Source organism: Alligator mississippiensis, chromosome 14 (assembly GCF_030867095.1).
Source record: "Alligator mississippiensis isolate rAllMis1 chromosome 14, rAllMis1, whole genome shotgun sequence".
Taxonomy (NCBI): domain Eukaryota; kingdom Metazoa; phylum Chordata; order Crocodylia; family Alligatoridae; genus Alligator; species Alligator mississippiensis.
Genome location: NC_081837.1, coordinates 18176957 through 18200245, shown reverse-complemented (window position 1 = coordinate 18200245; position 23289 = coordinate 18176957). Strand labels below are relative to the sequence as shown.

General features: G+C 50.0%; 1 long non-coding RNA gene across 1 annotated transcript; it reads right to left on the bottom strand.

The window, feature by feature from the left end:
- Positions 1 to 7292: 7292 nt before the first annotated feature.
- On the bottom strand, positions 7293 to 11446 carry LOC132244825 (uncharacterized). Its single transcript, XR_009456607.1, has 6 exons — positions 11358 to 11446; positions 10531 to 10584; positions 9579 to 9659; positions 8714 to 8767; positions 8039 to 8129; positions 7293 to 7515 (listed from the first exon to the last, which is right to left on the bottom strand). It is a non-coding gene; the product is annotated as an uncharacterized LOC132244825 (long non-coding RNA).
- Between the last annotated feature and the right edge of the window lie 11843 nt (positions 11447 to 23289).

Sequence of the window (23289 nt, the reverse complement as noted above, 5' to 3'; positions counted from 1 at the left end):
GGAGGCTGGTAAGTGAAGTCAGAAGCAAGATACGTACGAAAAGACATATCATGTTTTTTGGAAATCTCGTTTTCATTTATCTAATATAAGCAATAATCAGTAAAAATTTGCAAGATTAGCGCCTGGTGCCCACAAAAATCAGTGCAGGACAAATTAAATGAACTTCCATTGATTTTCAAGTGAACGCAAGTGGCACCTGGCAGTGCAATAGTTGCAAAGCAGTCAAAAAAAAAAAAAAATCACATCTTCAGGCATATCAGATTCATGTTACACATTTCAAAGGATCAAAATAACCCTCATGGAAGAAATTTAGGAGCTAAAAATAAAATATGGAGGTATTTTAAAATTACCATACAGAAAATAACTAAAACAATAAAAAAAAATTAAATAAAAAAAAAAATCAGCAGGTAACGTGGATATACAGACGCGATATAGCTAGCTTAATGGCGATTTTTGTGATGTGGTAACAGGAGAGATGTAACATTTACAAGGGCCAAAATTAGCAGCAGTGCATTTCTTTGAAGAATGAATCATTTGCTTTAAAGTCTGAGATCTCGTAAGGTTGATGATTCCTACCATAAAGGCCCAAGATTTATACTCCCAGTCAAAATCATTGCTTGCAGCTCTTCTACGTCTAAGAAATCTCTGCCACAATGAGACTGGAACAGCGCACGGACAAAGCAAGCAGCTTCACACCTTGCCAAAGACATTTGCAAACTGAATCTGAGTGAGCAAGCAAGGGCCAGGGTTCTTAATTATTCCCAAGCCTTGGTTTCAATCAGTGTTTCACAGCACCTCCATTGGATAATGCAAGGCTAGGAACCATCCTGGCCTCTCCCCTCTCTCTAAACCAGTGGCTTCAATCTTCACCCACAGCACCCTTTATTAGACTCAAGGGCCCCCCACCCCAGAAGATGCCAGTTCTTTAGTTTTCACTCACTTTTTTAACTTAAGTAAAAATATTATGAGCAATTCTTCTGTTGCCAAGAACTCAGAAAGACCAATCACCACAGACAGGACAGAGCTGTTTTTAGTACTACTGATTTCCATTTGAAATTTCTAGTTTTTTCTTGCGACTCAGGTTTGCTGTGGCCCCCCGTTGGGAATCAAGTTCTATACTCTTTTCAACATCTGATGCCTTCTCTAGGTCACGAAGACCTATTTTTTTTTCTCTCTCTCATTAAACCCACGCTATTAACTGCTGTCTAGGTCTTCATGGCTCAATACCTACTGCAGCCTCCTAATTTCTGGCCTTCTTGACAGGTGAAGCCAAATCTCCGCTGCTCACTTAAGCCAACCATATTATTCACTCTCTTAGAGGCTTCACATTGTTTCACCATTACACTCAACACAAAATTGCAGTCCCTTTCCCTTTAAGGCAGTTATCATTTAGGTTCTTATCATACCACTAGCCAGAATGCCAGTCTCCATTGCCCATCCCCGCCCCACAGTGTCATTTTTCTCCTGGCTGCTCTTTATTCCTCAACAGCTGGGCCTGTGGGGAAAATGGGAATTTTTGACCTCTGTCTTGTTCAGTAAAACTTCCAAATCGTACTTTGAAAACAAATGCTTAAATATAAATCAATCTTCTCAGAGTGTACTGTATTATCTATGATTTGCCTTATGGTGGCGACTTCAAGTTCATTAACAGCAAGGCCTAGTATTAGAGATAGTAACTTAATTCCCTTAAAATGCAGCTTTCCCCTAAGCAGTGCACACTCAGAACACCCCCCATACCACTGAGGTGTACTGGCACCCAGAAGCTGGGGTGACAAGGTTAAGAGCCATCAAGTTCTCTTTCCAACTCAGAGAACCAAAGGGCAAATCTTGACTATAACAAGTGCAGTATAATGGCAATATTTCCAGCCCGCCCCGCCCCCCCATTAGTTAGCTAGTTAGCTCCAGTGGAGGCATGTTTTAGCGCCTATATTGACATGTTGGGGCCGATACAACAGAACTGGCAGCACCCAGCTGTTGGAAGTGTTGCTTCGCAGCCTTCTTGCACCAGGCCAGGCTGGCTCTGGATCATGCTCTTCTCAATACTTCACTTCCTACCCACTTAGGCAATGAACTCTATATTTAGTTTGGAGAGGGTGAGAGGCCAGACGTTTGGCAGGAGCTAGCATTTCAACAGCTCTTAAAATTTGGCAAGCCTTAAGCTTGAGCAGTTGTTGCACTTGTGCACCCCAGAGCCTAGATATTTCCACAGCAGTGAACTAAACCAATGAACCATTTTCCACCCAGAAAAATGCTAAATTCATTGCTTTTCACTAGAGGAAAAAAATAAAAATAAAACAACTCTCTTGTTGCAAAGCACTGAGTAGACCCTGAAGAGCTCAGAGTGATTTCAACTCCCTGAACTCCTCTATGAAATCCCATCTTGTACGTCATGGCTGCGCAGCTAACACGGGCAATGTTGTCTGGCACCTCACAGCAGCCTGAAAAGCAGCACTGAAAAGCAGAAATCTGGGCATGTCCCTGCCTCGCTTTTTGAGTGTACGCCTGCCAGTTGACACCCAACCCTTAAGACCTTTATGTTGCTGTTCCACCAGGCACTGGATGGTAGGACGACTGCCTGCATGCAAATACAGGGCACCGGTACACGTGATGCAACTCTGCTCCGATGCATAGTCAGAGCAGACCCGATTAACTGAGTTTGCTGCCAGTCTGCTGAAGCATGCTAATTAGTGCACTCCAGCAGCCTCTGCATCGTGTATTCAGTTGACTGTCCCCGTGTTTTAAAATGGCAGCGCCAGCACTTTAACAAAAGCTCTTCTAACGAGCTTTGTTAAAGCGCCCCTGCCGCCATTTTGAAGCACAGGATGCTGAATACATGTAACACTGCAGCCGACTTAATTAGAGTGGCTCTCAGAGCCGTTCTGTTTAAAGCAGGCCCTCTCTCCACCCCAGAGCATGTATATAGAGGCCCCTAGGGATTTTTCAACAGCTTTTCACACTTACCTCCAGCCGCCACCCAGAAGCTTGGTAAAGTAACTTAAAGCTGGGTGTTGAAATTTAAAGCAACCTGCTCACTCACTAGCAAACATTAAATTAGAACAAGTTTATTACAAGGGAGAAGGGGAACAGTGGTACTCCCAGAGCAAAACCTTAACTATTAGCCTTCAATTGTAACTAAAAATGGATCACAGTTACAGTCAGTGGAAAACCAACCTAGGGAGCTCCCGCCTAGCCGAGTCACTGGGGAAGCGAGTCTCACCCACGGCTGCCATCCAGGGACCACCTGCAGTCCAAAAGAAATTCCTTACTCAAGCCTGTATACTTAGTGCAGTGGACATGGGGGGCTGCCAGTTAGCAGCCTGGCACAAAGAAACCGCGCTCTGGGCCAAGCTAAACTCTGATCAGGGGTGTCCGGGAGAGTCCTCTGGTGCCACAGAAGCATGGCGTGGGATGGCCCAAGAAGCATTTCCATATCTAGTCCCAGCCCAAAAGCCAGTTCCTGGTATCCACAGACAAGGGGATGGTGTTCCCACGCCAGTGAAGTCTGTCTGCCCCCGGGGTGCAGCTGTATGTGACCTAGATCAGAAATGCGCCAACTCAAGGCAGGTTCCGGAGGTGAGAAACAAGCAGAGTCTGAAGTGAGGGACGATGGTTGTGGGATGTGCTCGCTCCTTCCCCCGGGGGCCGTTGCCATCCTTTGAGGGGAGCTGTGCAGGACCCCAGGCCTTACCGAGGAGGCGGTCCTAGAGATCTCAGCAGCAAACTCATTGGGCTGCGCTGGTTTGCTCTCCTGAGCCCTTCTTCAACACGAGCAGTGCTTCACAGCGCAGAGGGTACCAGCTCCCTCCTGCCCTGCACTTGGTGCCACAGGCCAGCAGCAGTGACATGTGGCTGAGCAGCCTGGGCTGTGCCAGGTGTCAAGAGATTGTGCCTGAGTCACACACAGGTCACAAGAGGGGAACGTTCCCATAAGCATTGCTCTTAGGGTTGGTCAAAGAGGGCACGTGGCCCTTCACCTGGAATTCAGTCACCAGAGGACCTTGGGGCTGGGGAGCACAGCACAGGGGAGAAGGTATCCCTGCTGCAGAACATGCAGGGGCAGTCAGTGGGGTGGGCAGGGATGGGCAGAGGGCCCTTGAGTGCAGGAGCAGCAAGGTTGGGGGGTTACATTTCTGCTATCTCTTTGCAGGGGGTTCCCGTGGGTCTGTCTGAGAGATATGCAAAGGAATCAAGTCCAGACTCTAATGTGTCACTCTGGGCCTTGCTCCAGCCCCCAGCACTTCCCCAACCAGCTCCAGGATGTGCATGAGGCCCAGCGCTGATGGCCCACCTGGGATGAACATCCACTAACCTGAACGTGAAGCAGGAAGGGTCCCAGATGCCAGAGCCTCCCTGCAAGCCAGTGATTTCCCATCCTTTCCCCAGCCTGCCTATGCCTCTGCGCCCTGGAACAGAGGCCCCAAGCACAGATATCCCCGCACACACCATCCTTGCAATGCTCCAGGCTGAGCCAGGCACCCGGGGAGCCAGAAACCTCAGGGGCCATTTCGAACCACGGTTCGTAGCCCCAAGAGATTCGAAAAGCTTCCAAATCACGAGCCCTGGGGATTTATCCAGCTCAGCCTTCCCCGCTGCTGGGGAGAGCACTTCTGACATGCAGGTGACACTTCTCTGCTGTGTTAGAGCTACCATAGCTGTGAGGAAAGGCTGAGGGGTTAAACCCTGCAAGGTGCTGGGTGAAGAGGCTGTGCTTCCCCAGTGTTGTCCCATGCGTGGGGTAGTGGGCCAAGCTGGCTCAACTGGCTGGATCCCAGGGAGGATGGAGCCTGCTCTGACCACAGCAAACGGTCTTGCTCTGTCCGGTGGGACAGCTGAGCCCTCTGCTTGTACTGCTGAGAGCCAAGGTTGAAACCCCACGGAGGAGTCGTGACCGGGGCTGCTGAGCAGCACTTGGTGCACAGGCAGCTCCACTGTTTCCTGCCGCACTTGAGCAGCAAAATAGGAAATCCCAGGCCGAGGTGTTACATGGCGTGACTCTGAAATGCTGAGGAGATCAGACTAGCCCTGAGAGAGGGCCCCACACAGCTCACGGGGCAGGAACTTTGTTCTGAGCTATGAGCAGACATGGGACACTTTTTACATATGTTTGTGCTGCAGTGCCAGGCACTTTTAAAAGCACCCAGTGCTGCATTACGTACATTTGTATAAACAGTGAAACGCATGTCAGCGCTGAGAAAACAGTGCTGGTGCACTTTCGAAGTAAAACACATCAAAAACGTTTTAGTTCAAAACCACACGGCTGCCATTTTCTCAGCACTGATGCACATTTCACTGTTTATATGAATGCAGGCGACGCAGCACCAGACACATCAGCTCGTGTATGGAGAAGACTCGATTAATTGAGTCTGCTCCAACACACGGGATCTCTGGCCCATTACAGCAGACAAATATACGTGGATAAATGTCCAAGGTGCCTAAGGAGGCGCACAGCATCGCAGTGGTTAAAGGAAGAGATGGTACAGAAGGGCTAATGCACCACACATCGCACAAGGTAGCCCCACATCACCTGCAATGGGAGCAGGAACCTCCTGGCTTGAACTCAGCCCCCTGATTTAGTCAGTTCAATTCTCAGGTCCAGAAATGCAAACATTTGAAATATCCATATTTAAAACTGCAGGTGGCCATGTAAATCTCATTAGGGGATCTGTGCGTGGGGTGTCCCCATATCTTGTCTGTCCTGCCTGACCGGTCTGTAAACACAGCTGCCCACCCAGCAGTGGCTGCATCTGTGTGCTGGGAGGGACGTGACTGTGCGGAAGAGGCGCACTGTGTCTCCTGTTGGAGCTTGTGCAGTACCGGGGCCAGGTGCCGCAAATCTCCCCGCAAAAGAACGTGTGTCCTCAGCAGCCTGGTGTCTCCCTGCTACCCCTGCACACACGGAGCTGCCAGCGGCTCCTGGCTCTTATTTGACTGAGAAAGTCACAGACCAGGGGAGCAAAAGCCCTTCTGTGAAAACTCAGCACATCACCTCATCCACCACTGTGCTAAACCCCTCCTGCCTCTCCAGCCAGGCACAGCTCTTGTGTCACTCAGCCCTGCTTCCTTTCTTGATGCTGATAGCAGAACAGACCGCATCTCTGCTTCCCAGCTCCTGGGGACTCACTGGAAGGAAAAGCCAGGTTTCACTTCGGCCTTGGCAACCCCAAAAGCAATGGCTGTGCTAAGCACCCGCTGCTCCCCTCACGCTGCAGTCCCCCTGGGCAGCCCAGGCACAGCCCCAGGCAGCAGGGCTGAGCACTGATCCAGTCAGATGACAGGATCCCAGAGCAGTGGGGCTGGGAGGGACCTCCAGAGCTCACATCTAACCCCTGCCTGAGGCAGGACCAGCCCTGGCCAACCCATGCCAGGCACATCCACTGACTGGCCTCTTAGCAACACTACAGTCAACCCTGACACTACACTGGACATAACACGCAAACCGGCCACAACTAAAGCAGAGGGGTTACCCCAATACCTTGGACTGGGGACCCAGGGAGTCTTTGGGAAAATGAAAGCTCAAGAGACAGGAGTTTCCACTCCACTCACGTAGGTTTTCTCAGCACTCACTGCAGGGGAGCAGCAATCAGCCAGGAAAGAAGCCCTCTCCCAGGCCAGCTCCACAGAGCAGCAGGGAGAGCTGTATGACCTGGCTTTGCTATGCTATGGGGCTCAGCCCCGGTGCTGAGAGATAAGAGGGAGCCAGGGGAGAGAGACAACAGTATGGCGGGTGCTGCAGGGTTAGGAGAGGAGCCTGGCCTCTCGTTGCTGCAGACACTCTCGGGCCTTCCGGGGGGTGCCGTTGTGTGGTCACATAGCTCACAGGCTGGTGACACTGGTTCCCTGCTGCCCAGATGCCTTGGTCTTCTTCTGAATCCGGGCAGGAATTGAGATCAGACCATGCCAGGGTAGCACCCACCAGGAGCTTTTTTAGGTCTACAAAGCAGGAAAGCAGGGCAGCGTCCTCCCCTGCATGACCACGCACAGGCTGTGCCTCTGGTCTGCTTGTTCCCAGTGTATTTCCCCTCCTGCCTTCCAGAATGTGCCCAGGCCTGAAGGAGCTGTGCACCAGCACTGGGGTGGGACAGGGAATCAAGGCTTGTCCAGTGTAGCTACATGCACTGCACAGCCCAACACAGAGGGAGCAGGATGGAACAACTGCTGCTTTGTACCCAGTTGTCCCAGATGGATGTCAGCACAGTTGCATGTTATGGGCAGGCTACAACAAATAGCTGCTTCTGTCTAAAGAAGCACCGAGGCACATAAATAACCAGCATCTAATATATACTACAAGGCAGTTCACCACAATACAATATAATAGGAAATAAAACAATATAATATAACTTAACCTAGCCTAACCTAACATCATATATAGGGGGAAAGGAGAGGCAGGGAGGGTGGTGAGGGCTGGAGAGGGAAGGGGCAGAACAGAGGGAGTAGCTTTCTGGTGCTGATTTTCTGCCCTACATCATACAGCCCCCACATCCACTCCTTCATGCTTGATGTCCTGCAGACCAGGTCCTGAAATACAAAAAGGCAACAGAGAAACTTTCAGCAACTTCCCAGGTGGCAGAGGAGGGAGAAAAAACAAAGGGTGATGTATAGGGGTGTGCAGAGACCACCACACAGCTGGAATCAATTGTCAGGACCCTTAGCAAATACTCTGAGCACAGCCTTGCTGTCCCACAGGGCACCAGCTCATCAGAGCTGTCTTCACCCATCCATCCTGCCCAGCTGCCTAGAAGTTCGTCCTGACTAACATCAGCTGAGTCACAAGAGTAGAAACTTCTACCAAGGAGACAGGGTGGACCCCACAGTGTGCTGGGGTTCCCACAGCACTGACACCTGCTGCTTGCGTGGGACATATGTTGGAAATCCAGTCTCTAGCAGTGGGAACTGTCCCCAGGGGTAGGGCAAACAATGCCCCCATGCAGTGAGGAAGCTTGCCCACGGTGCCAAGAAGAGGCAGGCACCAAACCCTAGGCCCTCTCCCCACTGAGCTCTACCCAGCAGCCACTGGGGCTCTACTGTTCTCGCATCTTACCAGGAGGGAGCTGGGGGCCGCGGGTCACAGTCCGTGTTCCCAGAGAGGCGTGGGAACTGCCATAGTACAGCCGTAGAATCATCTTCAGTGGCTGCAGTGAAAGGCATCGTGACATGGCATCAGTGAGAGAGAAGAAAACTCATGGGATTAAAACCAATACAAAACCATGGCCACACCCTGATCCCAACGGGGCGGCACCCCCGGCAATGCCCATGGCTGTGCCTGGGTGACTGCACTGCTGCCAGTGAAAGCTGCTGTCTGTTGCTAACCCTCACTTCCATCCAGCTATTCGTTCCCGGTCCCTATTCCAGGGTTAGTCTCCCTAAACCTCTCACTGCTGCTATCAATTCCTGCCCAGGGCCCCTTCCCTAGAAGATGTGTCCTAGAAGACTTCCTCTGAGTCCCAGCTGTGGGGCTCCTAGGTGTCAAGAGATATCTCTGGTGAGTAACACAAGACATGTCTGAGGGGAGAGGTGATGGAGCTGCCTCCAAAACTCAGCCATCTTGTGTGAGCGCAGCCACTTCTGCTTTACACAAAGTTCCCATCACTGTAAATAATTTCAGGGCTTGGAAGCCCCCAATGCATGCGCTTCTGGAGATAATCTCTGTACAGGCCAGAGGCTGCACAAAGCAGTTGCTGTAAGGGGATACTGGGAAACTTAAGAGGAGACCAACCATAGAAAGCAGATTTCGGATGCTGCACCAAGCTGCACAGTTCTTGCCTGGAATCTGGAAATAAAATACAAATTATTTCCGATGGACTACCAGTTCTCAAAAGTGAAAAGAAACATTCACTAGTAACTTCACGTGAACAACTTAAAACATAAAATCGTAGAGAAGTGGGGCTGGAAGAAGGGACCACCAGAGGTCACAGCCAGTCCAGCCCCTGCCTGAGAGAGGAACATCCCTATCCAAACCATCCCATACAATCCATCATCTAAACTCTACATCAGACTGCCCTCAACCCTGACATGACGCAAGACCTAACACCCTCACCTGCCACAGGTGAAGCAGGAGAACCATGGCAGCCAACGTCCTGCTTCTATGAAATGTTATCAATATACACTTGAGAGATCTTGCATACAAGTCACACTCCCCACTACAGAGGAAGGAACCCCGCACCCCGACAGACCATACCAATCTCACCATGGGGTAAAATTCTTTCCTGACCCCAAATGTGGCGTTGGTCTGATCCTAGGCAGATGGGTAAGACCCTCTAGCCAGGAGCCTCTGGCTTTGGTCCCAGCAGAAGCATTGGCACAGCACAGTCAAGGTCCCCAGCCATAACACCCTCAAGGCACATATGTCCCAAAAACATAACACCTTCACCGGCCTGTCTCCCCTGACGTCATAAAGAGGAAGAACAATCTGAGTGGCCTCAAGCTAATTCAATTCCCTTGCAATACACTTGAAGCTGAGATGACATGTAAACATATTCCAGCCCAGCACATGAAAGGGCAATTTCAAATACATCCTTACCACACGGGCCATTACTGGAGTGCAGAACTGGAAAATCTGTTACCACTAACAGACATGATACCTTTTGCATTGGCTCCAAGACATGCTGGATCCTCCCCTTCCCAGTGGGTCAAAGCTGACCAGGACTCCAAGTTTTTCCTGTCTGGAAAGTTTAGCATGATGTTACTGGCAGAACTGTGAAGTCCAAGAGGTGCCCAGGAGGCCTGCTGTGTTAGGACTCGGGCAAGAGAAGACTGTGCAGCAACCCAGCACTTCCACTTCCAAGGGATGCAATTGGGAAAGGTGGAAAAATACAGGAGCTACTGCATGAAGAACTTCTCCACAGGAGCTTTAGGATTTCTGTTCCAATTGTATGATAAACAGCTGACAAAAGCCTCCCAGTTGCTCGGCAGTCTCGCCTACCCATTAAGGCTGCCATGCTCTGCCACCTGATCTTGCAGGTTCCAGGCTTGGAGACATTGGCCAATAGCCCCTAGGCAGAATGGGGTTTTCTACATGTCTGTACAAAACATGAATTATCTCAGTGGGAACCTCTGAGAAAGGCAAAAAGGCTGCAAAGAGACATTCATGGACAAAGGTTCCTGCATCATGAGTCTAGAGGAGGCTGGGGCACAAACCTCTGCTTCCAGCAGTACCAAACGTCTGATCTTGCATCACAAGGTTGGCTTCCCTGGCAGTGGGGCCAGGGTGAGTGATAGCACTGGCATGGTGTCATATGGGAATTGGAGGGCACATTGTATTTCCATCACCTTCTCTCTCTGTCCATCCTGTCCATTTGGCTAGAAGTTGATACTTGGGATACTATAAGCATCCCAAGAATCAGAAACTCCTCTCAGAGAGACAGGGTGGGTCGCTTGGGTTTCTGTTCCCACAGCACTGATAGGTGCTGCCTGCTAGAGACACATGTTGGAAATCTAGCTTCAAGCAGTGTGAAGTGTCCCCATGGGTAGTGGCCTGAAGGGATCCTAGCCTGGGTTCAAAGGCACAAGTGGACAGCTGGGAGAAAAACTCACCTCTGCCTGCCCTGGCTTCTTCCCAGACATGGCATCATCCTTGGTCCATGCCCTCTGAAAAGATCAAGGCCATAAGCAAAAGGTACTTTCCACAAGCTAAGGTGATTGCTGATTAAACAAGGGGTCCCTCCACCTCCAGGCCTTCCGCTTTTCCCTGAGGAATACCCCTTGAGTTTGCAGATTCTGCCCAGGGCCAAGTGATCTTCTGGTTCTGCCTTGGTCTCCACCTGAGCTCAGCCCAGGTCCTCAGCACGGCAGGGGAGCCCCAGCCCTGCCTCTCTCAGCACAAGAGAGGGCTCGTGCACACATGGTGTCTGGGGGGAAACTGGGTGCTCAGGCAGCAGCTGTCCCAGCAGCAGAACAGCAGCACATCCGTGCAAAGGGCTCATTTGCTGGAAGCAGTGCAGCTTCTAAGTACCAAGAGATCTGGCTGAGGAGCAACACAAGCCTAGTCTGAGGGCAGACACTAGGACCACACCAGCCCTTTCAGGTTGGGATGGAGGACGAAAAGAACTAACCAGTGCTGGTGTCTCCAGCTGCCACAGCTGCTCACTTTTGAAGGGTGCCAAAACACCTGTTCCACCCTGCCACGCTCCCCTGCAGCGGGTTGGCCCTGCTGGACGCTGCCAGATGCACCTTGAACATTGTATTACTAGTTGGACCTTGAGACATTGCAATCTCAAAGTAGTGAGACAGAAAGGTATCCGACGCGACAGCAAAGATTTCCCAAGATGCAAAAAGGAGGCACACACCAAGCCCCTAGGTCCTCTTGAACCTGTGCTCTGCCACCAAGCAGCTGTTGATGTCTTACTGTTATTGTGTCTTACCGGGAGGGCACCGGGAGGTCGTCTGTCCAAAATCCTTTTCCTGGGAGGACGTGGGTACTGCCATGGTACAGCCCCCAGAAGCATCTTAAGTGTCTGCAGTGAAAGACATGGTGACATGATGTCAGTGACGGAGAAGATGAAGCATTTGATTAAAACCAATGCAATGCCCAAGCCACAACCCCACTCCCAGTGACAGGCACCCCTAGCAATGCCCCTGGATGCGCCTGGGTGAGCACTGAGACAGCTCTCAAGTAAAACGTAGTCAAAGCTGCTGACTGTTGCTAATGAGCATTTCCATCCAGTCCTTCACTTCCTGGTCCTCCTAAACCTCATGCATCTGCTATCAGTACCTCAAGTACGTCTCCCACCACCTCAAGGTTACTGATGCTCCTGATCCAGGCCACAGCCACCCCAGGCAGGAAGAGCCCTGTGCCCTTTCACTGGGAATAGCTCTGAGGGGATCTTACAGGTCAGATTCAGCAAAGCCCTTAGACAAGGATAACTCCTAGCTCCAAAGTGTTTTCCTACCTGCTAGCGAGATGCCATGGGATGTATTCATGGCACCTTTCCAGCCTGAAGTGGGGGTACTTAGCCTGCAGGGTGCTCATTTGCTGCATTTTGTAACTTCACAAACAAAGCATTTCTGTTTAGACCCTGCAATCCTGGCCACGGGGCTGCGTCCCACTCACCTGAGGAAAAACCTTGTCACTCACCTGATGCATGGGATTTAAGGAGTAGGACAGAGGCTATTTCAAACCAGTTATGTCTTGTTTGGATTGATAGTATTGCTGAGGCTCACCTGACACCCAGAGTGAGCCTCAGTCCTCAGCTGTCTAGTGCTCCATGCGCCCAACTGCTACCAGTCTTGTCCTTAGCCACTATATCTCCTGAGAGGCATAAGTGGCTCCATCTGTCCCTGTAGCCATACCCATGCCTTGCAGGTGGTACTTCATATCACTTCAGGGGGTCCCTGGCTCCATCACAACACTTGGACTGCTCAGGCCTCAAATCTTTGTTGGGGCTTCAGCTTTCCTGGCTTTGGTCCTTTTTCTCTGGCTGTGCTCCGTCAGCCAAGGTCCATGGCCTTGGACTTCAGGTTCTGGACTTCAATCCCGTCCTGTCCTTCTCAGGCTCCTTAGGCCCCTGACCCTGGTCTTGCCCATCTTGGGCTACTTGGGCCCCTGGCCCTGCTCTCAACCACCTTGAGCTGCTTGGTCCCCTGGCCCTAGACCTGGCAAAGCTGCTGCCTTGCATCCCCACCCCCAGGGTCCCTGACCCAGGCTGGGCTGCTCTCATGCTGCTCAGGCCCTTTAAGGTCTCTCCCCTCAGCACAGCTCTATGCTGGGTGTCTTGCAGGTGCCCCCGTGACTTCCATACCACCCCCATAGCCACAATCCAGTCCTCCAGTCTTAGACTTCAGTGTAACACAAGTATAAGCAAGCAGCTTCCCAAGCTAAACTTTACCCTCACTCTGGGTCAATGCCCCACCACAAGGCATACCTCCCTTTAGCTAGGCTGACCATAACAAGATCATGGACATCCGGGACATTGCCCCAAACCTCTCCTCCCGCACTCTCACAAGCTGGCAGGGGGCTGGGTCGCTTTTAGGTGGGCAGCCGTTCCTGGCTGCTGCCTGCTAGCTGGGTTGTGCCACTCAGTGCTGTTCTGACTCCCTACCCTGCACCCCTGCATTTCCGAGGCACCCATTATAATTCTTCTCAGCCAGCCAGGCTGACCTCTTTAATCTGGGACTGTCTCGGCAAACCAGGCCAGGTGGTCACCCTTCCTTTAGCTGCTCTGTCTAGCACCCCTGGGTAGCTCGGGTGTCCATGGCACTGTTCCATGAGGCCTCTCTCTTCCAGGAGCTCCTTCTCCCCAGCATGCAGGGCAAGACTGCCCCTTTTGCCACAGGCCCTGGGCTTATATACCTCTAAGCCGCACCCCTTCCGGTCATGTGGCTCACCAGCCACACACAGGGGTTTCCCCTTTTCCCCATGGCCAGCACGTGCTCTCCTGCTGCAGCTGCACACAGCCCACTTGGCCCGCTGCACCCTCATTAAAGTGACAGGAGCCTCTGGCTTCCTGCCACGCCATTGATTCACACAGGAAACGGGTGCCGAGGGCGTTCCCTCTGACCTGATGATTTATTCTCTGACCAGGAAGATGAGCTGGAGAAAGATCCAGTCTGACAATGGAGGAGCAAAATGTTGGGAACACAGAGGAGAGGAGAGGAGAGGAGAGGAGAAGAGAGGAGAGGAGAGGAGGGCTGGCCGCCTCTCAGCAGAGGGTCACACAGCCCTGGGGTCCAGCACTGCCAGCGATGGGCCCTTCTTATTCCCATACCCAAGCCGAGGAGGTCTCCACTACTACCACGTGAATTCAGCTGCACTCTGCGAAGCAACTGTTTTGCCAGTGGTGGTCTCTCTTCTGTGAATCGTACTGACCAGAAGCCCAGGGGTCCTGGACACGGCTGCCTGGGGCCCCATGGAAAACAGTCCCAGCCGTCCACCTCTAAGGAGAGGCAGCGAAGGTAGGAAAAGCCCCACATTTCTCTCACTGCTCTCTCTGGAAAAATGTAACGTGGTATTTTCCCTAAACATTTCTCTTACCTCAGCAGATGTTTTGGGGGACTCAGCCAGGCTCCCTCTCAGGGCTGATCCAAAACGCCCACAAGGTAGCAAACAAATTGCTCTCCGAGCTCGTCTCCTGTGCCACTGGCAGGCCCTGAGTGGAGAGAGGGGGTTAGCTGTGTGAGACTGGACTCCGGCAGAAGGCAGCGCAGGGGTCTGTATTTCAGACTACTAGAGTTGCAAGTCAATGCTTTCACATGGAGATGGAGCTAATTGTCACGTGCATGTGAAATCAAGGCTGTTACAGGCAGGATGGCATGACCGATTTCTTGGCACTAAGCTTTGTTGCCAAACAGTGCCTATTAGGGCTAAGCAAAGCAGTTTGCGATGGCATTTCGAAACCCTCCACTTGCATGGCCTAAGAAACTGGGGAAAAGGAAAAAACAGAAGTAAAGCCTCCCTTTGGTATTTTTGAAGTGAGATGGTTCACACTATACCTGCAAACTATATTTCTGTTTCAGTCTTTACCTGAATGTATTTGTTTTGAAATGCATCTCCCCAAATTCAAATGAAATGCTTCAAGTACACACCAACTGCTGAAACTTCCTTAGCCTGACGAAGGGTTTTTGAACTTGAAAGCTTGCTTAATAACTATTCTCCAACTATTTGGGTTGGTCTAATAAAAGATATCAAATTCACTCAAGGAACCTTGTCTGCCTCCTTCAAGCAAAACATTCGTTGCCTTCTTAGCTTGCCTTGGCTACTGCCTGAAAAACCAAATCCTCAGACACTTGCCATGGTCACAGGGGTGAGATTTCACTTCACAGCTGAACAGAAATGGGATTATTTCCCTCAGAGGAAGTAGCATCTCCTCTAGTTCAAGGTCTCCATATCCCCAGACACCTGCTGCTCAGCTTCCTTTCCAGGCAACATTCCCAGAAGACCAGTCGAAATGCTAAGGAAGAGAACAGCCCAGGTAGGGGCTAAAAATCAGATGATGCCCACAAATAAGGGATTGTGCATCGCACCCTGAAAGGAGGGGCATAGTTAAAAAGGGAGCTCGCCACACTATGGATTCTCCGTACGCCTGGAGACAAGCAGTCCCCACGGGCAGAAAGAGATTCTGCCGACTAAGTGAGAGCAGCAGGCAGCTGTCGCCTGAAAGGGCGGCCGGGATACCTGGGAAGGAGTTGATGGAGTGGCCTGGCCATCTTTGGAAGCAGGCTCTTGTTTTGCCAGAGTCTGAAAAAAGGAAACCCAGGTAGTCAGACAGTCTTCCAAGGGTTTTGTGGCTCCAGCAAAACTCAGCATCAGTCAAACACAGAACACAAGTAAATCACACATAATACACTGAAGCAAAGCCAGAGACAGTCGGTTCTGTTTGCTCTGTAAGGAGAGAAGGAGTAAGCCAGCAGTAAAGAGCGGGCACAGCCAGATGTCAGTCCTTCCTAGGGAACGCCTCTGTGGGCACAGCACGTTCCCCAGGCTGTTTCCCTCAGGGGGGTTGTAACTGGTCAAGCAGTTTCCAAAACCTGCTCCCACAGGAATGGCTCCATCTCTGCTCCATCAACTCAGGTGAGATTGTGCCATTAAACCAAGGGGATTCACTAGAAACAATTCCAGCCACCTCTACAGCTTTACCCAGCCGACAAAAGCCTCCTCGCTGTTTGGGAGTGTCACCCACTGGGTGCCTATGCACCTGCTCTGACCCGCTCTATTTAGAACCCAGCTCAGTGACTCTGGCCAAGTCCTGGAGGGCCGACCGCCTTGGATGGCATTAACGGTGGTGCAATGAAGCTGCTTTCTGGCTGGGGCCCTGGATGAGGTCAGAAAAGTTATTTAAAGTTGCGGCCACTTGGCCTGATCCCTCTTCTTGTTCCTGGGGTGCTGAAGTCTGAATGCTGATTTGGGAGCCAGGAAAGCCTGATACCCATGGGCGGGGGGTGGCGGGGGGGCACCCATGCTCTTCACCGATGAAGCAAACTGAAACAATGTGCAGGACAAGCCTCAGGAACAGCAAGAGAAAATCTCTCAGGGCTTGAGACCTCTGTTCTCTCCCTCTGCTTTCTGGGTTTTTGAGTGGGATGAAGCTGTGTGAGGGACATCAATCCCTGCAGCAAACTGGCCAAGGTTGAAACCTGGCGTGAATCCAAAACACCATAAAACCAGTGGGACGTGTTCCTTTATTAGTATGATGAGATGTCCAAAAGGCGAACAAAATCTCAAACTAAAAGTCTAAAAGACTCTCAAAAAAAATTAAAACAGCAGTTAAAAGCTGTTCGGGAAAAATTGGCTGCTCCCCCAAATTACACGCCAGCCACCGCACCAATGTATCCAGCATTGCCAGGGGTGCCCCCACTGCCAAAGCCAGCAAAGAATATCCTTAACTTTTGTTCGAACCCTGCTCTCCTGAAACTCCCACATCAGCAACAACCGGTTCAACATCAGGCTGCAGCCCAGGCTAGTAACCCATTAGCTGAAGCTCCTTTGGTAAACTCATCTACGGAGCTTAATAGTCCGAACTCATCCACCATACCTGCCACTCAATCATCACCAGTGTGGCAATTTACTCCTGGGTCACAACCCACTACAGGTGTATTTAGAAGAATGAGAATAGGCACGGAAAGATCTGCCATTAATCTTAGATCCCGGGATGTACAAATTCTCCCCCTAAGACAAATGCCAGGCATTGGCACCAATGGACAAAATATAGTAACCATGCATGCACCCTGGACTTCAGGTGATCTCTACAATTTAACTCAAAAATTCCCCAAAATCAGGGAAGACCCAGAAAAATTTCAGGAAGAATTGCAGACTGTTATAAATTGTTATAATCCAACATGGGCTGACATTAATCAGCTCATGCGATCCATTTTGCCCAAGGAAACTATGCTGAGTCTGTACGCTGCCAGTACTTGGCCAGATCAAAACCCAGGGACTGGCCAAGACTTTATTGACAAGAGAAATGCTTTGGTTCGGGCAGTTCTCACAATTTGCCCAAAAAAGGCAGACTGAACCAAAATAAATACCTGTAAACAAAACAAAAATGAACACCCCAGTGACTATTTGGAACTCCTCAAACAGGCATTTGAACGATATTCAGGAATGGATGACCGGGTCGAAAATGCTAAACAAGCAATAGTGGCAGCATTCGTCCAGGGACTTAACCCTAAAATTGCTGAGAAAATTCAAACAGTTATTATTGGCTGGGAAACTAAAGATTTGACTGACGTCCTTGCTGCAGCTAACCATTTTCATAACAAATTGGAATGGTTCAAAGACAATGCTGAGTTTAAGTTAATGGCCTTACAGATTTCTCAGTTGCAGGGTCCAGGTACAGGAAGGGGATGAGGACAGGGAAGGAGAGGCCCCAGTAGATTCAGGGGAAGAGATAGATCCTCAGGCCCACAAAACCCAGGCTATGGGAACCAATGTCATTATTGCAAGCAAGAAGGACATTGGAAATCAGAATGCCCCAACCGCCCCGGCCAAGGACCCAGCCCCCAGCCCCCACCTCCTCTTCCTGTCAGTTTTCCCAGTGTTGAATAGGACAGCCTGAGGGACAGTGACATCATCGCTCCTTTGCTTGCTACTGACCAATCTGGTCCCTTTGTTGAATGCCTTATTTCTGGTAAACCTGTCTCCCGTCTTGTTGATACTGAAGCTTCCCGCTCCATGCTAAAGGCTACTGAATTTCCTTTCCTACCTCATTCCCCTGAATCTGTAAATGCTGTCGGTATAGGCGGACAGCCTATCCCACATCCCGTCTCTGAACCTGTCTCCATCTCTATTGGCCCTTTGTCTGAAAATCATGCCTTCCTTCTTAGCCCTTGTGCACCTGTCAACCTTCTTGGAAAGGATTTGCTGTGTAAACTGGGATGCGTGATTTATTGTAGCCCAGATGGTGTTTACCTTGAGGTACCAGAACAGAGGGAAACCGAGCTTGTGGCTTTGCTAACCCAGGAGTACTCTGATCCTGACACTTCCTACTTGCAAGAGGAACTGTTGGCACGAGTACCTCCACAGCTGTGGTCCACCCATGCGAATGAAGTGGGGCACATGCTAAGTGCTGAACCAGTGCGTATCACCCTGAACCCTGCCAAGCCACTTCCTCGTGTCCCACAGTACCTCATCTCAAAGGAAGCTGAGGAAAGGATCAAGCCTGTCATTTCCTCACACCTTGAGCAAGGGATTATTGTCCCAACATGCTCCCCTTGTAACACACCTATCCTACCTGTCAAGAAACCTGGTAAAGATACTTATCGCTGTGCGGGCCGGCTGTGATCCGGGCCCTTTTCATGCTGCACGCGGGCTGTTGCCAGCAGCCCGGGCATGTCGGGTTGGAGAGGACGGGCGACGAGCTAGGATTAGGCACAGACGCGTAATGGTAGATTTGAAGATTGTTTACTTACACCGGAGATGGTCGCGGTGCAGGCTGGAAAACTTGCTTGAGTTGCGGTTAAAGACAACACGACACGAACAATCATGTGGAGTTTGCTAGGCTCCACGTAAACAGAGCTCCGGATGCCTTGGACAAGCGCACCACCGAAATGGAAACTTGTAGATACGTCTTATAAAATTTTATCGTTCGAAGATGGGAAGAGGTGGGCAGTGGATCAGGCCACCAGACTCCTCTGAATCTCACACAAGGTTTCTATTGCCCTGCCGTGTACCCAGAGTCCCCACGAGATCGGTGTGGAGTCCTCCTCGGTTTGGGCGGAAACCGCTCAAGCCTCTTATAGGGCTAGCGGCCCAATCGCTAGCCACCACGTGGGAATAATTTTAGAACTAGCCAATAGCGGGGAACAAACTTGCATACGGGTGGCGGGAACTCCTTTGCACCGTGCATTTCTGTTGCAACTTGAGAAATGCACCCCGCAAATAGAGTTGCAAATTGGCGGGAACTTTTCTCTTGCACGTGGGTTCTCTATGCAGCAAAACTCTACCGCGCAATGAAGCTGTAATTTAACGGGGATAATTCTAGTGCCGAAGCACACACAAAATCATACCTTTGGGTTATGACAATCGCTTTGTGCAAGACCATCGAGCTGTAAATGCTGCTGTTTTACCCGCTTTTCCCCGTGGTCCCTAACCCCACCACTTTTCTTTCCTGTATCCCTTCAGATGCTACATATTTCACAGTAGTGGACCTTTGTTCTCCTTTTCCTCTATCCCCGTTCATGAGGATAGCCAGTATCTGTTTGCATTTACTTATCAGGGATTCCAATATACCTGGACAAGACTCCCTCAGGGATATGCAGAGTCCCCCACTCTGTTTTCCCAGATCCTGAAGAAGGATTTGGATCCTATCATGTTCAAAGGTGGGGTCCACCCTTGTTCAGTATAATGATGATCTGTTGTTGGCCTCACCCACTTTAGAGGCCTCTAAGCAAGATACTTTGACACTCCTCACAGCTTTAGCTCAAAAAAAAAAAAAAAAAAAAAAAAAAAAAGCCACAGGGCCTCAAAATCTAAATTGCAGCTCTGTAATTCTAAAGTACACTATTTAGAGAAAAACTAAGCACATTTCCGATTCCCGTCTTACTAAATATGAAAACTTCTACTGTCAGCTGCAAATGTAACCTTAAATCGCTGTTCAATTCTGAATCCTGCCTCACTTCTGCCAATCGCTTATGATGGTGAGCCTCATGATTGCCTGTCTGTCACAACTCAATTGTTAACCCCTCGAACTGACCACAAGGACATGCCTATCCCAAACTCTGACCTTGTTTTGTTTGTTGATGGTTCTGGTCTTAAAAATTATGCAGGCAAATTAGTTGGGGGATATGCAGTATGCAGTCAGTATGCTGTTTTAGAAGCCTATTCTTTACCCCAAGCTTGTTCTGCTCAAGTTGCTGAACTCATTGCTTTAACACGAGCTTGCATTCTTGCAAAAAATCAAACCACAACCATTTATACTGACTCTAAGTGTGCTTTTGGTGTTGTTCATGATTTTGGACAAATCTGGAAACAAAGAGGGTTCCTCACTTCATCAGGGACCCAAATCAGTCATGGTTGTTATGTAAAAGCGCTCTTAGAAGCTGTTCAATTGCCTTCTGCTATTGCTATTGCTAAATGTAAAGCTCATGAGAAACCCTTTGATGATGTCACACGAGAAAATGATCGGGCAGACCGTTCTGCCAGAAACGCGGCCCTTTCTGGCCCACAGGCTCCTAACTCTGGTCTTGTTTGTTTTTCAGCAGACCAGTCTCCTTTGGCTAGCCTTTCAAGTCTGGCCCTTCTTCAAAAACAGGCCCTAAAAAAAGGAAAGGATGACTGGCTGCATGCAGGATGTTCACTGCACCCCGACTCTCTCTGGCGCTCCCCGGATGGCCGCCTGGTGGTGCCTGGAGAGCTTTTGCCACATCTTGCTCGTTTAACCCACTCTGTGGCCCATATGAGCAAAGGGGGAATGATTGCTACAGTACAAAGAGATTGGTTTGCCCAAAATTTTCCTTCCATGGCACAACAGTACTGTAGCTCCTGTCCCATCTGTCTAGCTCACAATATTGAGCAACGGGTAAAAACGACACCCGCAGCCCATCCCCCTCCACGGGGACTGTTTCTAAATCTGCAAATTGATTTTGTGCAGCTACCTAAGTGCTGTTCTTATGAGTACATTCTTGTTATTATTGATGTGTTCTCTGGATGGGTAGAAGCCTACCCACGTGTACATGCTGATTCCATCACTGTAGCAAAGAAATTGCTCAAAGAATTAATCTCTAGATTTAGATTGCCCCTCACAATAGATAGCAACTGAGGCACCCATTTCACAGGACAGATAGTAAAAAACATTTGCCAAGCACTCAACATACAGCAACACCTACACGGTAGTTATCATCCACAATCAAGTGGTGCTGTAGAACGTAAGAACTCTGATTTAAAAATGCGCATTTTGAAAATTTGTGCTGAAACAGGCCTCAAATGGCCTGATGCCCTGCCCATTGCTCTTATGGACATTAGAAACACTGTTAACAGAAAACATGGCCTAACCCCTTATGAAATACTCATGGCACGACCCATGAGGATGCCAGCCACACCACCTGTTGCCCCACACCAAACAGACCTACAATTAACTGATGAAACTGTACTAAATTATTGCAAGGCATTAATGAAGTATGCCAGGTCTGTTCATTCACAGGTCCAAGAAGCCTTACCTCAACCACCGGATGTTCCCTGTCACAACCTCGAACCAGGAGATTAAGTCTATGTAAAGGTCCATCAACAGAAAAACGCACTTCAACCCAGATGGAAGGGACCTTTCCAGGTACTTCTGACAACTAATACTGCTGTTCGTTGCCAAGGTCACCAAACGTGAACTCACGCCTTGCACTGCAAGAAGGTATCACCTCCATTGGACCCCAAAGCAGCTGAATTCCAACCAAGGTTGGGGCCTTTCCCTGAGGCCAAGGACAAAGACCCTCAGGACCTCACTCAGGCAAGTGAGGAGCATCAGGGTGCAAGTGCTAGTAACCTCTCCCCTGCACCCAACACCTCAGCCCAGCCGGATTCATCAGTTAAAGAACAAAGATATCATCTCCGGCCTCAAAGAAAGTAAATGCTCCCATTCGGAAGATCACCACCTCGATCAAGACCAAGAGCCAATGTTATCAGTCCTTTAGGTAACCTGAGCCCAGAGGACGAAGAAAGACTTTGGCTGCCATCCTGAGTTTGGCTGGATAGCAGCCGAACGTGGTCCGTCCTATACAATGCATGTCAACCAAAAGTGTTGACATGCATTGTATAGGTGTTAAAACAAGGAGATGAGACACAGAATCCAAACACCAGCATGGATCCTATGGGCCTGCTCTCCAGCTTTGAGTGTGGGTCATAGTCGGTGACTTAGCTGGCATTCTGAAAGCGATCCCTCCCATGGAGAAGCACCGTCCTTTGGACGGCTGGGTAAGAATTGTAAACCTCTATCCCTTGGGAGTCTCAACGCTGCTCAGCTGAGCATGGGGTTAGTGCTGAGTTACCAGGGGAAGACTCAGATATTTGTTATTTTCTTCTAAGACCAGGAAAATAATCCCTAACATGTAATTCATTAAAAGTATTTGGAGCCTTCTGACCATAAAGCTCTGTGAGTAGTTCAAAATTACCCTGAGATCTGGCCACTTCAATTTAAAAGGGATGGGGAGAAATGAGAGATGGGCTAAAGGTGAGCAACACAAATGATAAAAGGAAGGCAACTTAGATGAGGAGAAGCTGAAAGAAATGGGCATATTTTTCTTGCAGAAAAAGATGAGTAAGGTGGGGGTATGATAACAGTCTTCAAATATTTGAAGTGCTACCCTAAAGAGGAGGGAGAAGAACTTTCTCCCACAGTGCAGAGAGTAGGGAAGGTAGCCATGACTTTAAAGTGCAGCAAATTAGGTTTAGAGTGTGTATCAGGAAAATACTTCCTAGTGGAATAGACTGCCTAGTGATGTTGTAGAATCTCCTTCATAGGAAGTGCTCAGGAAGGGTTAGATGAGCGCCGGCTGAGGAGTAGCAATGCCTGGATTACGTTCTGAAGGGAATCCCAGGTGATCCACACACACATCTCTCTGGGACCACGAGAATGTCTCTGCAGTCCAGAGCAGATAAAAACTGAAGATGATGTTCAGCACTAGGAGAATGAAGCAAAGCTCCACAACCAGATTGGCTGGGAAAAAGGAGACAGTATACGTTTATGGAATAGGAAGATAAAAATGAGTTTCCAGTTAGAGCAGGGCTGATCATTATTTGGGCTAGAGGGCCACTTCAGGAGTTTTGGTGAGCTGCTGAGGGCCATGGTGGGGGGGTGAGGACTTGGACCCCCATCACACTGTCCAGCCTAGCAGAAGGGGGGAGTCTGGGGTCCGGGAGATGCCAATTGATCCTATGAGGCCCTGGGGCTATTCGTCTGGCACCCACCACCAGGGGTACCAGACAGACCCGGTGGGCAGCATCTCAATGCAGACTGGCCTAGGAGTCTCACGGGCAGAGCGTGCTCAGCTGGGAGGATGGGATGGGGTTATGGGAAGGTGGGGAGTGGCATCTGGGAGCAGGTCGGGCATTCAGAGCCAGGGCCAGGGCCATAGGATGGTGACAGCCTGGGCCTGGGGTCCAGGTCCCGGGAAAGACCCATGATCCATTCTCTGCACATCCCTGCAACAGATACCATCTCTTGGGAGGTTGGATCTGGTCCATGGGCCATATTTTGCCCACTCCTGAGTTTGGGTGTGTGATATATTGGCGGGGTGAGGGGGTAGTTGCAGTCTGCAGGTTGCAATGCAGAATGAACTTGTTTGGTTTTCTCATGTTTCTGGCTGCCACATGGAGTTAAGAAGGATTTTTTTTCTTGTCTGGCTACAGGTGTCAGTTTCTTAATTTTTTATGTC